We start from the raw sequence: 18044 nt of genomic DNA, 5'->3' as shown, positions 1-18044 counted from the left end.
TTAATAGTCCCCACCACTCCAGAGGCTTTGTTATATGGCTAGGGTTTTAATACACTTTTAAAATATAAGCAAATTTGAAATTATAGTTTTAGAAATGTCTAGTTAAAAGCCATAGTGGAGGCCAGGACTAAAGTCAGGGTGATCAGCTCTCAGCTATGTTAACTTTAATTTCTCACAGAATGCAAAAAAACACCAGAATGGAAGTGAAAGATCCAGGTTCTTCATATCCTGGACAACAGTGAGCTCTGAGAGTTGGAATGAAGGCTGTCTCTTGGGTACTCCATTTCTAAATCTGTACACTTCACTAATTATCTAACATACCTCCAACTCTCAACTGTTAAGATTATTTGAAACCAACCCTACAATCTCTGTAAGAAGGCCTTAAGCCTAAAATGAAATTCCAAAAATGAGATAACCAAGAAACAAACTATTACTTAAATTCCCCTTTGGACACTCTATTTGGTTATGATATTCTCAGTCTGGTACATAAAGACTAGCCAGTTCCTATTGCTAAACAGACACGTATACAAGGTCACCATTAATTTATTCATAAAACATTTATTGAAATTCAGCTAGATACAAGATATGGTAGCAGACACTAAGAAAGAGGCAGGAGTAAGACAGTTTCTCCCTGGAGTTGCATGCACAGGGATCTGAGACAAGCAGGGCTCAGAAAATAAAACATGATGTTGTACAATTAAGTGATAAAACAAGTGATTGTTATATTAGGGCATGTGCAGAGGGGAAATGTCTAACCATTTTGCTAAATGTAACAATGGCTGGGAGGGCTGTGGCTTTAGTTTCCCTATAATCTCCTTCAGCATCCTGCAGAGTTACCACAAATAAACATAAAATCTATACAAGAAATGGTGTGCTTGCCATGCAAATGCACTTTCAAGACAAGTCCCAAAGTTTCTACATCCAACCAATGAATCATATCATTGTCCTGTTCCTGAATAAAAATGCTGACCTACCCTTGTTTATAGTCATTTTTTAAAGAGACAAGATTTAATTGTTTAGTGACTAATCAATTCAGTTTGGAGCTTATATCCACTAGCCCGCAAAAGCATGCATTAAAAATAATGAAAAGGATATAGAGGGTTCCACCTGAAACTAAAAATGTAGACTTGTGCCTACAAACAGGAAGATTTATGAAACCAGGTCATGAATTTAGAGCAACACATCACACATAGGTACCTAGTCAAAAGTTTTCCCTTCAGTCACTAAGGTTCCTCTCCATAAAGATGCCGTGTTTCTGAACAGAAACTGTCCAGATTATAGACACTGGATGAAGTGATTTATCCAGTCAGACCATAATAGATGAATAGGGAAGATCTGTAGCAACATGTGTAGATTGAGGAAGAATATTTTTGTTAATTCTAGTTTTTACTGTGTGTGGCCCACTAACTCAGTCTTTATTCAAATAGTTATTTAAGTTTTTACTTTCATCCTCCTCTTTCCTGTCCTTTATTCCCCCATGATGGACTTCAACCCAAATAGAAGGGTCCTGCTATGTGGCAGAGGAGAGACACAGCTGAGATGAAGAAAACAAGGGGGCAAGTGGCAACAAAGGAACCTCAAGAGAGAGATAAGTGGACCATCAGGACAAGCCTCCCAGACTTGAGTTAGAAATTGAGACTTCATCTTATGGGCAGTAGATAGCCACCGAAATGTGTCCAGGAAGAGAAAAGTGGTGGAGGAGCATCATCAATCCATTTCTACACTATCTCTCAGACCTCAGAATGGAGACTACACCAAGGCAACTTCTAGAATAGATCATCAGGCTTCCATGAGGGCCCAGCAGTATGAGCAAAACAAGATGGTGACTTGAACTTGGCTGATGACAGTAGAACAGGAGCAATTCAAGAGGAACTTTGGAAGCAGAATCAACAGATTTGTAAATAGACTATATTTTTTGGCATGATAGTTTGAGTGTCTAATATCATTGCACACTATTCCTGACATCTCCAGAAGGATTCTGTTTTCTTTACATAGTCCCCTCTCTGGAACAGGAAAAGTGGGCAGCAATTCTAACACCTAGAGGTGACGGTAGCATTCCCATTTTTCCAGTACCCAATGCCTTGGAATAATTATGACCTCCTGAGTACCCAAATTCAAATTGAATTATATTTAAATTATATATATTTGAATTATATATTTAAATTATATCTAAAAGAAAATAGTTTTTAAAAAATTCACAGTAATAAGCCCTTTGTTTTCATTTGTTTCTACCATGTCTGTTACTCAGTAGGATCTGAAACTGAAATTTCAAGATACCCTAAGAAATAAGATTCCTCTTTTGTTTCTGACCACATGGAAGCAAAAATAATAAGACAGGCTGAGAGTCATCATGTTTACAGAAAAATTCTTAAAATAAAAAATAAAAGATTAAGCATTTCACATTCTGAATCCCTTTTCAAACTGAGCCACATTATTTCCATTTTCAAAATCATAAACTAGTGAGGATTTCCTATTTGTTGTTGTTGGCATTATTCAAATGCATGTTTTACAACCAGCTCTTTTTGAAGGCTTTGTGCTGGTTTGTTTTTCATGGTGCCTAGCCATAATTAAAATAGGTTGGATTTTGAAAAACATACAATTTTTAAGATAATGTTAGTTTTAAGAGAGAGTGCATTATCACCATTGCTCTTTGTAGATTAATCTTCCATTAAGTGTTACATCCAGAAAGTATTAACATTCAGGAAGAATGTAAACAGTACCAATGACTATAAGTAATTTGAGGATGGGTTTTTGGTGGAATAGTTCTGGAAGATGACTAAATTCTCTAGGCATAAGTGCCCTGAAACTAACAAAGCACAATAGATGTAAATTCTCAAAGTGACAAAAAAATATCCTCAAATAACACAATATTATGAAGTAGAAATAGCAAAATGATAAACAAATCCAATTTTCCTAGGAAAAATCTCAGGAAGTCATTTTCCACAGACTCTTTTTATGAAAAAATATTTGTCTTGAAACAATTTACAAACACAGACACATACACAAACAAAAAAAGATACATTAAATTAAGATAAAGGAAATGGGCAATAAGTAATGCAAGGGGCTCTGAGGAGAGGTTACAACTGTCACCATATCAGTTGTCTCTTCCTAGACCTGTGGAAGATGCTCTTCTCAATCCCACTGTATAGTGTAGACCAAAGAAATGTGAGGGAAAGTGGCATGTATCACTTTCTAGCAGAGGCAATGAGAATTCTACATGTGATTCTCCAGGTTCTCTCTTCCCTGCCACTTCAGCTGAAGAGGCTGTGTGTTCCCAAGAATAAGAGGTGGAGACAACCTCCTCTGGACATTGGACAGAATATCTGAATGGATCAAAGTTCTTGCCAATCTGCTCAGGGTTTTGTTTATTCTGCCAAGCCATGGAAATTTGAGGGGTTTTGTTACCACATAACTTAGACTGTCCTGACCAATACTGTTAGTGATTATTTTGAAAAGAAAAAAAAATTGTTCACCAGAAAGTATGGATAAATTAACAGTGATATAAAGCATATAAACTAATTATTCACAAAATGTTATTAAAATATTAGGTTATTTATATCTATTAAATGCTCTACATACATTGTCTCATTCAATCCAGATGTGGAAAGTAGAGTTTAAAGGGATTCAGTAATTTACATTATTTCAAAGAGAGCAGGATTGGGGCGTCTGGGTGGCTCAGTCAGTTAAGCATCTGACTTTGGTTTAGGTAATGATCCCAGGGTTTGTGGGTTCAAGCCCCACATGGGGCTCTGTACTGACAGCTCAGAGCAGGAAGCCTGCTTCAGACTCTGTATCTCCCTCTCTCTCTGCCCCTCCCCTGCTCATGCTTGTTCTCTCTGTCTCTCAAAAATAAATAAATGCGGAAAAAAAAAAAAAAAAGAAAGGAAGAAATAGAGCAGGACTTCCACTGAGTGGGTCTGATCTGAGAGCTGTACTTGGGACTGTGGTCCCAAAGGAAAAGTTTTACATAAGGCATCACCTGGTAAAATTACCGTGACTCAGCAGGAGAAAGAAACGTTTTCCTAGCTCTGAGTAGACTGGAACTTGGCACATGAATCTTTAAGTAAGGAACATAACAGACAATTTATTTGATAGTAAAAATTAATGAAAAGAACATGGGCTATGGGATTTGACAGACTTAGATTTAGATTCTGGAGTGATCGCGCTTTCTGAGTGAGATATTTAAGAAAAAAATCAAATGCATACAGTGTCTGATGAAATCCAGTGCTCCCTAAAAGAGATACTGCCTCATCTTTTTTTTTTTTTTACTTTCTATTTCAAAGTGTGGTTGAAATATTTCAACTAATAGTATTCTGAAGTAATTCAACTTACAGAGTTGAAAAATAGCATTCACTGAGATTTAAAAATTGTTGACATTTTATCACATTTGCACATGCTCTCTCTCTCACACACACACACACACAAACACACACACACACACGTCGTTTTGCTATGAAACATTTAAGAGTTGCAGACTGGTGTCATCAAAATGCAATGTAAGAGACTCCAACCTCCATTCCCCAACAAATATTAACAATTATACAGTTATCCATGAACAGCCTGAAAGAGCTCTGGAGACCACTTAAGAAATTTTAGCAACACAATGGAACAAAAAAACCTGAGAATAACTGCATACTTCACCAACTTTTGCTTCACAGATATCTGCAATCACTGACACCTGTCACTGGAATTCCTCTCCACCCCACACTCCTACCTACCCCTGACCATCTTGGAGCCCTGGAAACAGCAACCAGCTCAGGCTCTGTGGTTTCACAAATGCAAAATGCCAGACTGGATCCTACAGCTGATCCCCTCTGCTGTTTATGGGCTCAGGGCTAGCCCCTTTGGCTGTATAGTTGTATGCTGCTGGCCTCATGTCCATCTCCCACCTTCACTACATTGCACACACCTAACAGGAGATTGGTCAGCACCAGGAAGAAAAGCCAATGGTCAGGGCCCCTGCAAATGCTTATGGGCAAGATAAGACCCTGTCTTCTATCACTAGCCTGAACCACCATGTTTGCCTGTAGCTAGTCCCTCCAGCTACTCAACTATATGGTCTTGGCCTGATTCTCATCACCAGAATCCATGGCAGTGCACATGCTTATGGGGGAGATTGTGAAACCATGGGAAAACATGTCAACAGCCAGGGCCCTGCAACTGTCAGTGAGCCTGCAGTTGATCCTGAACCTTGCTGCCTGCCCTGGTCCACAGCACTAGATGTATGTCGGCAACTGGCTCCTGCCACTAAATATGCAAATACTCTTAGCCCCTGTAGCCTAGTGTGCTCATCACCAGCTCTAGCTCCCACCATTCTGTGCCCTGATCCCTTGTTGCTAGGCCTACAGATGCCACTGAGTGTCTCAATAGACCCCCCACAGTATATAACAAGGACCAACAGTTGTCAATGCTATGGACCCCAGTGGTCCAAGCCAAAGGGACATCATGCTCCCATAGATGTGATGGCACCCCTCCCATACACCTGGCACCTTTCACCATTGAACCTGGGATCACAACACACTCCGGCATGCTCCCACTCACAGGTGAAAGTCTTCCCTTACCAAAATCGGTCCATAAGGTCTGGAAGAGGTTAATGCTCTTTCAAATGTTAAGACACCTACACAAGGCTAGGGTATCAAGGAAATATGACTCCACTGAAGAAATACAGTAAATTTCCTATAACTGGCCTCCAAAAAATGGAGATCCAGGAATTTCTCAACAAATAATTCAAAATAATTAGCTTACAAGAGAACACAGAAAAACAATTTAAGAATATCAGGAAAACAATGCAAGAACAAAATGAGAAATTCAACAAAGAGACCAGAAATCACAAAAAAGAACCAAACAAATTTTGGTACTGAAGAATACAAAGACAGAACTGAATAATTCAATAGAGAATTTCAATAGCAGACTTGGCCAAGAAGAATGAATCGGTGAGCTAGAGAAGATCAATTGAAAGTATCTAATCTGAGGAGCAAAAGAAAAACAAATGAAAAGGAATAAAGAACGCATATAGGACTTATAGGATACTATTAAGAGAAATAATGTATTCATCATTGGAGTCCCAGAAGAGAAAAGAAGGAGAAAAAGGCAGACAGCTTATTTAAAGGAAAAATGACTGAGAATGTCCCAAACCTGGAGAGAGACTTGAACATCTAAGTTCATGAAGTTTATAGGACAACCCAAAATTTTAATCTAAAAAACCTCCTCCCAGATATATCAAAATAAAACTGCCTAAATCAAGGAAAAAGAGAGGATTTTAAAAACATCAAGAGAAAAAATTTTCTCTCATAAAAGAAAGCCACATAAGGCTCTCAGCAGATTTCTTACCAGAGGCCTTGCAGGCCAGAAGAAAATAGGATGATATATTCAAAGTGCTGAAAGAAAGAACTAGCAACCAAGAATACTTCACGCAGCAAAGTTGTCTTTTAGAAATAAAGATAAGATAAAGACTTTCTAATAAACAAAATATGAGGGAATTCATACCACTAAATACTCCTTACAAAAAATGCTGGAAGGAGTTCTTTAAGCAGAATTGAAAAGATGTTCATCAGTGACATTAAAACATATGGAAATATATAACTCACTGGAAAACATAAGTATATAGTCAGATTCTGAATAGACTAATGCTTTAATATAGTGATGTGTTAACTATTTAACTAGCATTTTAACTAGCATAAAGATTAATGGAAGAAAGTAATAAAAATAGCTAAAACTACAATAATTTTTAACAAATATTCAATATAAAAATTTAAATTGTGACATCAAAAATATAAGAGGGGATTAAAAGGGAAGAGTTTTTGTACATTACTGAAGGTATCAGCATAAATATCAGCATATATATTACATTATATATCTAAAATCTATATAAGATATATGTTGTTTTCTATAAGCTTTATAGTAATCACAAAGCAAAATCCTGCAGCAGATTTGCAAAAGAGCTTAAATAGAAAGGAATCAAAGCCAATACAGAAAATCATTAATTCACAAAGGAAGGCAGGAAAGAAGAAGAAAGGAACAAAGGAACTATGAAACAGCCAGAAAACAATTAACAAGTTGCCATTAGTAAGTCATTACCTATCAATAATTATTCTAAAGGTAAATGGATTGAATTCTCCAACCAAAAGACATAGGTATTGGACAGATTAGAAAACAATAATTAACTATATGCTGTCTACATGAGACTCACTTCAGCTTTAAGGACACACAGATTCAAAGTGAAGGTATGAAAAAATACATCCCATGTAGATAGAAACTAAACAAGGACAGGTGTAGCTATATTTATATCAGACAAAATAGACTTCAGCCAAGAAGGGGAACAAGAGACAAAGGTGATTATGTAATTATAAGGGGGTCGGCAATCATAAATATATTATAAATTATGCATATATAATTTATAACATATACAACATTCTACCCAATGTTATAGCATTTAAATATATTAAACAAATGTTAACAGATAAAGGGGAAAATAGAAAGAAATATAACAGTAGGGGACTTCATACCTCACTTTCAACAATGGCTAAATCTAGACAAAAAAATCAGCAATGAACTGTTGGACTTGAACCATACTTTAGACAAAATTAACCTAACAGACATATACAGAATATTCCATCCAACAGCAACAAAATACCCACATACTTCTCAAGCACCCATGGAACATTCTCCAGGTTAAATCATATGATAGGTCACCAAAAAAAAAAAAAAAAGCCTAGAAAATTTAAGAAGATCGAAATCATACCAAGTATGATTTTCCAACCACAGTGGTATGAAACTAAAAATCAATAACAGAAGGGAAGCTGGAAAATTCACTAATATGTGGAAACTAAGCAACACATTCCTAAACAACCAATGGTTCAAAAAATAAATCAAAAAAGAGTCAACAAAATAAACAACAGGTAGAACTATATCCAACTAAAATACTTCTGCCCAGTAAAACAATCAACAAAATGAAAAGGCAATGTATGAAAAGGGAAAAAAATTGCAAATTATATATCTGATAATGGGTTAATTTCTGAAAAATATAAAGAACTCATACAACTCAATAGCAAAAAAAATCTAATTAAAATGTGGGCTGAGGTACATTTTTCCAAAAAGACACACAAATGGCCAACAGGTACATGAAAAGGTACTGGACATCACTATTCATCAAGAAAATGCAAATCAAAATAACAGTGGGATATCACCTCACACCAGTTATAATGGCTATCATCAAAAGGATGAGAGATAACAAATATTGGCAAAGATAGAGAAAAGTGTTCCCTTGGACACTGTTGGTGGGAATGTAGTCTGGTACAGCCACTATGAAAAACAGGATGGTGGGTCATCAAAAAATTAAAATGGAACAACCATATGTCCAGCAATCCCACTTTTGGATATATACCCAAAGAAAATGAAAACAGGGTATTGAGCAGATATCTGCAAAAATTGACCTCTGACCAAAGTGTAGATCCAAAATATTGGCCCTATCACCCCCATATTGAGAGTCATCCTGCAGTTCAGGGCTGGCCACTCGCTGCTCACAAAACACAACTTACGTGAGGCTTGCTGATGACCTCCTTGAAGCCCAAATGTAGAGAAACATGTGCACTTCATGTGACTGAAGGATCTGCTTTCTACTGCTTTGAATGCATATGAAAGTTTCTATAATAGCATCCTAGCAGGTTCAGTAAAACCACATATAAAATAGTCTAGGGTCACCTAGGTGGCTCAGTCGGTTAAGTGTCTGACTTCAGCTCATGTCATAATCTCGCAGTCCATTGGTTTGAGCCCTGCATCGGGTTCTGTGCTGACAGCTCAGAGCCTGGAGCCTGCTTTGGATTCTGTATCTCTGGTCCCCACCCCCCCCCGACTCCCATTCTGTCTCTCTCTCAAAAATAAATAAACATTAAAAAATTTAAAAAAAATGTAAAAATGCCACTATGTTCCTGACATTCATTTTCCAAATTGGTAATGGAAGTACATGAAGAAGAGTTTGCAGTTGGGCAAATTCAGAAAACGATCAATCATTTTCCCTATCCGGTTTATTGTGCTTTGTTTTGTTATTGTTTTGGGTTTTTCAGATAGATAAAAAAAATAGCAGGGGGTTATGAAAACCCCTTATTAGTAGGGCAAACAGAAACTTAAAATTGGCCTCATTTATCTTAAAAATCAGGTAGATGCAGTATATGATAAGTAACCTTCAACCATGACCGTCCAGTAAAATGTACATCTCCTAACTAAAAAAGGCTTTGCATCAAATGAGAATAGTTTTCATGTTGGAGTCTACGAACACCTAGAGGATTACCAGCAATGAACCATGTTCTCATTTAAAGAAAGGGTACATGTTTTTGGAGAGGCTCTAAAGCATTAATTAAATTTGCAAAGTAGCCCATGTTGGGTTAAAAACAACTCCAATGATATCAAGTGGTTGGTGTTGTGTGATCACAGGGGTCCTGGGCTATTTTTTCTTCTCTGACAGCTGATTTCTTAGATCTGATATCTATCTGACCCTTTGGATGTTCCCAATCCCTGGCTGTTGTACACTCTTCACCCTTGCCTTGTCTTTGCCTGGATTCTGGACCGCGGAATCTGCTTCCTCCTCTGTGATCTTATATACTTTTTTCTGCCCATCCACAATTATGTCAGACTGGCAAATCCTACCTTCCTGCAAGAAGGTTCCTGTTGTGTGAGTTATTAAAAATATTTATGATAGTCTTCGGCAATATGCATCATCAGGTCAATAGAGATGTTAGGAATAACTTATATAAAGCCCTGAAGTGTATTTAAGCCAAATATAATGGTTGTAATTTGTTTTTAAACACATACATTAGAAAATAAAGTTATTACACTCTGTTATTTAACTGAGTAATTTCAAAATGAATATACTCTTGGATAGCTTCCATAACTGAGTTATACATCTATATACTGTTAGGATGTCCCTGGAAAGGGATGGTCCTCTCGTCAGCGTGCCGGAAGAAACTGAAGGGCAACCAATCACCAAGCGCCAGCACAACCCAATGGCGAGCCCTGAGCAGCTCTCCAGAACGGAACTGAAGGTCAACCAATTACCGAGCAACAGCACAACATGGCAGGAGAGAAAGACCCACCTGAGCCTAAACCTGAGCCTAAACCCAGAACTGCTACAGCTTAAAAACCCTACCCCACCATATCTGGGCGCTACTTCTCTGACTCTCTCCTTGAGTCACGGAATCTCGCCCGGAACCTTAGTTCCCAATAAAGCCTTAAACTGCAAAAATTATTTTTGACTCTAACTCCTATCTTTACGCCGCACAACGCCTGACACTAACATATACCTTTTAAATGATGGAGAAATTATCATTGTTTATATATGAAATATGGATAGCACAGGTCAAATACTGACTTGGTGAAGGACAAAGCAATGAAAATTATTTGTTCTTGAATTTCTTTGCAATGATTAAGTTAAAACGCCGAGCTACAGAGAAGTGGAAATTCAAGGATTCACCAGAATAAATGATGGTATTTTCCATGGAAGATCAAAAATTATATAATATAATTAAAACATTTTATTAAGAGGAAGGCACATTTTCTAAGAACTTGCCTAGAATCACAATTATGACCAAAGGCTTCAGTCACACTAACATTTGACTGGTTCGGTAACTGTTTTTGCTGGGGGCACAATAAAAAATCTTAATTTAATTTTTTCACTATTTTCAGGGTCAGATATCCCCAGCAGGCACTAGAGCATTTGCCCACTGACCTGCACTTTTCAGAGGAATGTGAAAGAGCAGTGATAACTAGAAATCTACCGAGCTTTGATTCTGACCCTCCATACTCCCCCTGGCAATGCATTTAAGTCCTAACCATAAAAAACTGCACCTCTACTCATGGACTGACATCATGAGAATTATGCCAGCCTGAAGGAAAACTTAATCAATTCTGAAGGAGGAAAGATGGAGTAAAAATGTCACGTATAAAGTGGTTGGCAGAGTGAGAACATCGTGCATTTGTGTACACTTCTGGTTTATAAAATATTTTACATAGATTACCTTATTTGATACTTCCATCCACTAAGTGAGGTATTTTTAGCCTTTTTGACAAACTGTAATTTTTCCTTAATTATCGTATGAAGAAGAAACATCGGGGTTGTGGTGTTACATAATAGTCCTGTATACAATGAGGCCAGCTCCTCGAACAATCCCGCTAGTATCATTTCTACATCTTTCCACCGCTGCTAATGTGAGCAAGGAGTCATGTTATCAAGATGGCCTTTTGTTAGCAGTTCTGAGCATGCAAATATGGAAGTTTCCCTTCCTGATTCCTAGCCTCACCCTTCAGAGAAGTTGCCACATAATTAGCCCTCTACTTTCCTTTACTCAGCAGCTTCTTTTTAAAGCCTCACGTCTGGGAGGAACCTGCTTTCAAGTTAGTAATATGGACAGACTTCACCACTGACAGGCCACGTCTGTTCTCGCAGCTCAGTGGAAGAGCCAAAGGAAATGAGAACAAGAGCAATTACAGAGGCCATTCATGTTTACCTTTCTAGGATTTGGTTTCCTTGTATTTAAAATGAGGGACCAGGACAAAATAAATCTCCAAGATCCATACCGATTCAAACATGAAATGTTTGCAGTTTGTTAAAAATATTTGTAAGTCAATCTTGCTTACAAAACTTGTCTGTAAGGCCACTGAAGCATCTTTAGAGTTTCTATTAATTTATACTTTCACTGCCAATGAACATTTTGATCCAAACTCACATCTAAACAATCCCACAGCTATTATCACAGCCTTGTAAAGAGCATCTGAAATGCTAGTAGAGACAACCCTTACCTATAAATGACTCAGGAATATGAACAGCATGTGCAAATGCCCCTTCCTCCCTTTGTCTCCTCACCTCTGGAACCCCTGGTGCTACTGCCAAAAAGCCATTCTGGGCAGGCAAAAAAGCTTTAGAGAAATTGGAGGTTCAGAAGTAAAGAAAGGAAAGATACTGTGAAAAAGGAAATGCAGCATGGAGCTGACCAGGGACAGGTGCGCAGAATGAGCTGACCTCCACCAGCCCAAAAATATCTTTCCCCTACTGTGCCTGAAGTTTTGACTTCACTTTGGCATGCTGACTGAAATCGCATCACTGAGACATGCTTCCTGGATAATAAGCAGTTTTTTTTTTTTTTAATGCAACTAACTTGAGGAGATTTCAGAGACCGTCAAGCCTTTCATGAATTTGTGTGATTTCATTGTTTTCCTCCTAACACCCAGCTGAGATCAACAATCCTCAGTTAATCAGAGTTTTGAACAGCTGGAAAGAAAAGGCAGGTAATTTTGGTGAAAGATAATTTGAGAGAATGTGCTAATTTTGGCTAATATTGATGGAGAAGTTTAGAGGTCTGGAAATTAGGGCACGAGAAAGTGGAGGGTTTGTAGATACCCGAGAAAGGAGGTGCTGGCCAGTTTGCCAGATGCTGCATGCTCTTGAGAGTTAGGTGATATTATTTCTTTTACAGGTAAGGAAACTGAGGCTCATAGACATAAAGGAACTTGCCCAGGGTCAGGGTCAGATCATGTTAGTCACCATTTCACACTGCCTTCACTTTTACTCTCTTTTTTACCCTCCTCCTTTCTGTTTTCTTACCATGCTCTTCTTCACTGCTACCAGCATTTAAATGAAGTGGGAAAATGTCATTCAGTTACAATTTCTGTGATCCAACCTGGAAGAAAATATGTTTTGGTCTCCATATAGCTAACTTATAAATGAGCTGTTGGGATACAATTGTTCTCAAGTTGAGTAATTCACACACTTTTGATTTTTTTCCAACTACATAATTCATTGATGAAAACTGTTGAAATAATTCCTTGTTTGTAATCTTGTCCAATTATTACACAGTACTATAGTCATAGTAGACTATAAACTCTTCACACAGGGACTTTCCTGCACTGGTCATACTAGGAATTCAGTAAATGTATTGAATCAATAAATAAAAGTGAATGAATAAAATCTAATCAAAATGGCCTACTCAATAATATAGTTGTATGCAGTTATGTTTTAGACTAGTCACCACAGAAAACCATGGACTAACTCTGGTTCTGGCTGCCAACAAAAGACAGTTCAAAAGCAACTGTTGGTGGCATCCTTTATGTGGTTTAGAATGAACAGTTAGGACATGTATACCTTTAATATGGCCTGGGATTTTTACTCCCTTTTTTTGGTAATTTTTAGTCTTTATTTTTATTTTTTAAGTTTATTTATTTTGAGAGAACAAGAGCATGAGCAAGAGAGGAGCAGAGATAAACAGGGAGGAAGAATCTCAAGAAGGCTCCACACTGTCAGCACAGAGCCCAATGTGGGGCTCAAACTCACAAACCATGAGATCATGACCTGAGTCAAAACCAAGAGTCAGAGGCCTAACCAACTGAGCCACCCAGGTGTACCTAGTCTTTATTTTCATATCCAACAGTTTCTTTTAACATAGAGTTGATAACAATGAAATAATTCTGGACCAAAAGTAAAGAGTTAACCTTGAAATTTTAAGAGCATTGGTGATTTCAGGAGCAAAATCTTATGTAGAGGTACATTGTGTCATAAATCACGAGCAAAAAAAACATAGCCACATGGAGTTAAGTAGCTGAGGTATTAATGGAACAGTACCATTGTGGAGCCTTTTAGGAGCAAAAGCATAAATCTCCCTCTATTTCCATGATCAATCTGTGGTCCAATCTAAGGGGAAAAGATTGACCACTAGTTAATGATAGATCTTTTGTAAATTGAGCTTTCTGAAGCAGCAGCTCAAAAAAAATTACTTAATAAGGAAATATCTGCAGTGGAATCATTATTTCCAGGACATGACATAAATATGGGAGAATAAGACAAATATAGTTTGAACCATGATCCCCTTGCCTGAAGGAAGGGGCAAAGATGCCCTATCAGAAAATAGGAACTGGATGTAGGGGAAAGGTTTCAGGACACCTGGCAGTACTAGATGCAGGAGCTATGCAATAAAACTACTTGAGTTCAAACTCCACATTCACCACATCCTATCTGTGCAGCCTGGACAAGTCATCTCAAACTTCCTTTATTTCGAAGTGGAGGCTGATACTAGTCCACACTGTAGGGAGGAATCCTGAGACCTAAATTAGTTAATACATGTAAAAGTTCTTAGAAAAGTGCTTGGCATAGAGTAAGCCCTCCACGAATGTTAGCTTTTCACTCCATGCCTCAGTATGTATGAGACCTCAGACTCAGTGAAGTCTCTGCTTCTCAGGATGTCATTTGTCCCCTCAAGATGACACAGTGAGTCAGCACTGAGCCCAGGCCTTGCTCTGCAAGCAGAATTAGTGACCCTCTTGGGGAGTAAGCATTTGTCATTGTACTTCTCAAGACCATAGCATAGAATTAGAGTTGGGGAGATTACAAAATTCACTGCAAGCATTTTCCTATTAACAAAGGAGTTTTCTGAACTGCTGCCTTCGTTCAATTACAAGAAATCTGCTACTAACTAGTGGTCAGCCCACCCCTTAGCTTGGAGATGTGAAGTGTAGGACAAAGATTGCCCACAGAATTGGAAATTTAAGATTTTGCTATTAAAAAGTTCTAAAACGGTATCAGTTAATCAATGCTTCAGCTACTCTACTGCGATGACTGATGTGTGGCGGTATTTTTTTAATTCATGATTTATGATTCAATGCACCTGCTACAAGTTGTTCTGATCCTGAAATTTTCTATGCCCTTAAAATTCCAAATTTAACTTTCCTTCTTTGCCCCAGTAATGTCCTTCCCTGAAAGCATTCTTTTACATACCCATGAATTTCACCTCCAGTCACAATTCGTTGCCCTTACAGTCACTCCTGAGGCTGAGTCTGTCATAACCTCTTTACGTATAACTCTCCCATCAGCATTTCAGCTCAGAAAATTCCAGGCACAATTGCCTTCTGGGGATCTAAATCAGGTTATGGTAATGTGACAGCTCATTCAATATCCTGTAACTCCCCAGCCTCTCGCCATCAACTCCCATTCACAAATTCATATTTTATAGAAAAACTTTAAATGAAAGCTTAGATTAGGCAAAGATTGTAGTTTGCTCCAGATACCTGCCGGGATTTACATACTCCATGGAGGAATCTGACTAACTCTAAACAGCAATTAAACACATTCAATATATTTAAAAGTTTGGGTGAAGGCAGGCTGACTGTATATAAAGGACTGTGGTCTGGAACTTGAATGAGGCACCCATACATTTCAAGTTTCAAACTTCCTTTGAGCACCATGGCTATACCACAGCTCTTTTGGTTCAGGAGGAAAATGTCTATGTCAAGACCATGTTCAAGTAGATCATACTTTTGAGAATCTTGGAATATTTGGTCATGGGAAGTGTATAGTACATGGGCAGACAACTAAGTGGAGGTCAGAAGGTTGAATCAATGAGCTTTACTGCCAAACCACTAATATGGCTTTTGTTCTTGGACAAGCCACAACTCTCATAGCATTCATTGTTCATCTATTAAATTAAGGTAAGGCAAGATGACTCCTAAATCCCAACCATAATCCATATTGAAAGGTTTTTCCATGTACATTTAGCATCCAAGCCCAACTGGCAAGTCCCAGTCTAAATGTAATACTCTTAGTGAAACTGTCTCATGCTGATGGTTCTATACTTGCCCATTTTGGGGGGAAGTATATTTACAAAATCTTATCCTAATACCAAATTGGTATAAATTATTTATTTTTCCTTTTATAGGAGTAATGAGATAGGTTTTCAGTTTTGAAAACATGTCTATAGGTCATATCTGAATGTGAACTTATTAGCTGTGTCAAGAACAAAATTCCTTTTGCCCAAGTCAGTAGAACTTGTCTTAAAGTTTTTCTTTGTTTGTTTGTTTGTTTTTTTGTTTTAATTCTCACTTATGAAATCACTGTTTCATCTAGGAAGACACCAATAAGGAAGACATTGAGGTACCTGGGTGGCTCAGTCTGTCTGTTAAGTGTCCAACTCTTGATTTCAGCTCAGGTCATGATCTCATGAGCCCAGAGCCCCATGCCTGGTTCTGTGCTGACAGCAGGGAGCCTGATTGGGATTCTCCCTCTCTCTCTCTCTCTCTGCCCCTCCCCCATTTGTAGTCTTTCTGTCTCTCTCAAAATAAATAAACTTAAAAAAACAAATAAGACATTGTTATGGTAGAAGGAGACTATGTTAACTCTAGAAAACCTAATCCCAGTTCTACCTCCTGTATAAGTGTTCTTATGTCTATGTTACTTAGCTTCCCAATAGTAAATAGAGAAGTAGAGGTAGTCTTTAACATGCATTCTTTCTATAAAATTCTGTTATTCTGGAAAATAAACTCCCCTTATTTCAGCCTAAATTCTTGTAGGGAAAAAATTTCATGTAGGAAAAATGAGTGTCAGGTAGATAAAAAGCTATCTATAAATAGCTGTTTAATATAAAACAAGTGAAGCAGAGGTATCCACTGAATTCTACTGCACTCCAATTTATTATGAGCATGAGAAAAAAACAGAAGATTTCAGAGGAGGAATATAAACATATGTCATTGCCTTTTCTGGCAACTCCTTAACTATTCACTTATAAATTCACATTAGGAGCATATATCTCCCACAACATACTCTGACGGCTTGTATGCCATGTTTGCAGCTAAACAGAGTATTTTTAAAAATTATATCATGCTATTTACACTATCACAAGATGAGTCCTGTAGCTATATCCTTTGAGATTTTCAGTTGCCACAAATGTACCTACTCTAATGCATGGCTGAAAGATTGCAGAAAGTTTATTGTTGTATTTGGGATTGTTCAAGACAAGGCAGGCATTAAAGACACTGCAAATCAGGACTGTAGCCAGAGAAATCTCAGCTTTTTCAGAACTGATGTTTTTATGTCTGGTTAAAGGTAATCTCCCAATGTACTAAAAGCTGTTGTGTTATCTGGGGAGAGATATTAATGGGCTGTGTGACCTTGAGTGACTCCCTTAGTTTCCTATTTGTAAAATCAGAACTTAAACCAGGTATCTTTTCCAGCTCTAAACTTCCATACCTCTAAGAATTAATGCTTTCTTGTAGATGAAGTTAATCCTGATACAGACGATACAGTGTAGTTCAGATATAACCCAAACAAAATCACATCTTCCCCAGCACAAAAACAACGTTGAGACCAAGCAGGATTTACATGGGAATTAGATCTGGCCTCAGGTTTCAGCATTATTATGAGTTCTCACCAGAGTGCTCTGAATTCTCCTCCACCCCGTTCAACTGCGCAGTAAATCTTCAGGATGTGAGATCAGTGCTAGGTCAGATAAATAAATGAATCAATGTTAAGCAAATGCAGTAAATCATCAGCTTCCCTCACCTCAGTCTCCCTTCCCTGCCAAATTCCTATGGAAACAAACAAACAAAAAAAGTCAGAGGAGAAAGGAAAGCAGAAAATATTTTCGGCCTACTACATGATTTGTGTGACCAAGATTGCCCTACATTTTATCAGCATGGCCTCCACCTGCCCTCCCACCTAGAAGAACTATTTTCAGCACATAGGCCAATGCTTATTTTTGTAGATGTATTAAACCATATCTCCTGTTATGCAGTTTTTTGTTAAGGAAGTTATTCCTTAAGCCCATCCAGCTGTTTTCTCAATTGTACCTTTAGGAATAAGGGGACAGGAAGCCTGAGAAGACATAGCTAATTCAGCACTACCCCTCACAACTACAACCCAAGAAAAATATCTCACAGGAACTTACCTTGTTAATAGCAGATCAGCAGCACATCCTTGTATGAAGGACAGTCATCTCAATTTCTTTAGTTGGCCATTGTTAAGTCCTGGGTAATTACTTTTCTCATTCTAATTTAATTTGCATTAAGCCTAGTGTGTTTAGTTTTTGAGACCTAACACTCAAATCTGGCAGACATTGGCCTGTGGTTAGGAATGCAAGACTCCTGGGAAAACATCTGGTCTCATTCTGAATAAATGCCTGAATTCTCTATATTCTCATCTGAGAACTCTCTGAATGTCCTTCCTAATGGAGTATATGCTGCACATACTTTATTTTAAAATATAAACAGATTAACAAATGACCACTGAGGGAACG

Source organism: Panthera onca, chromosome B4 (assembly GCF_046562875.1).
Source record: "Panthera onca isolate mPanOnc1 chromosome B4, mPanOnc1 haplotype 2, whole genome shotgun sequence".
NCBI lineage: Eukaryota > Metazoa > Chordata > Mammalia > Carnivora > Felidae > Panthera > Panthera onca.
Note: the sequence above shows the minus strand (reverse complement) of the source record.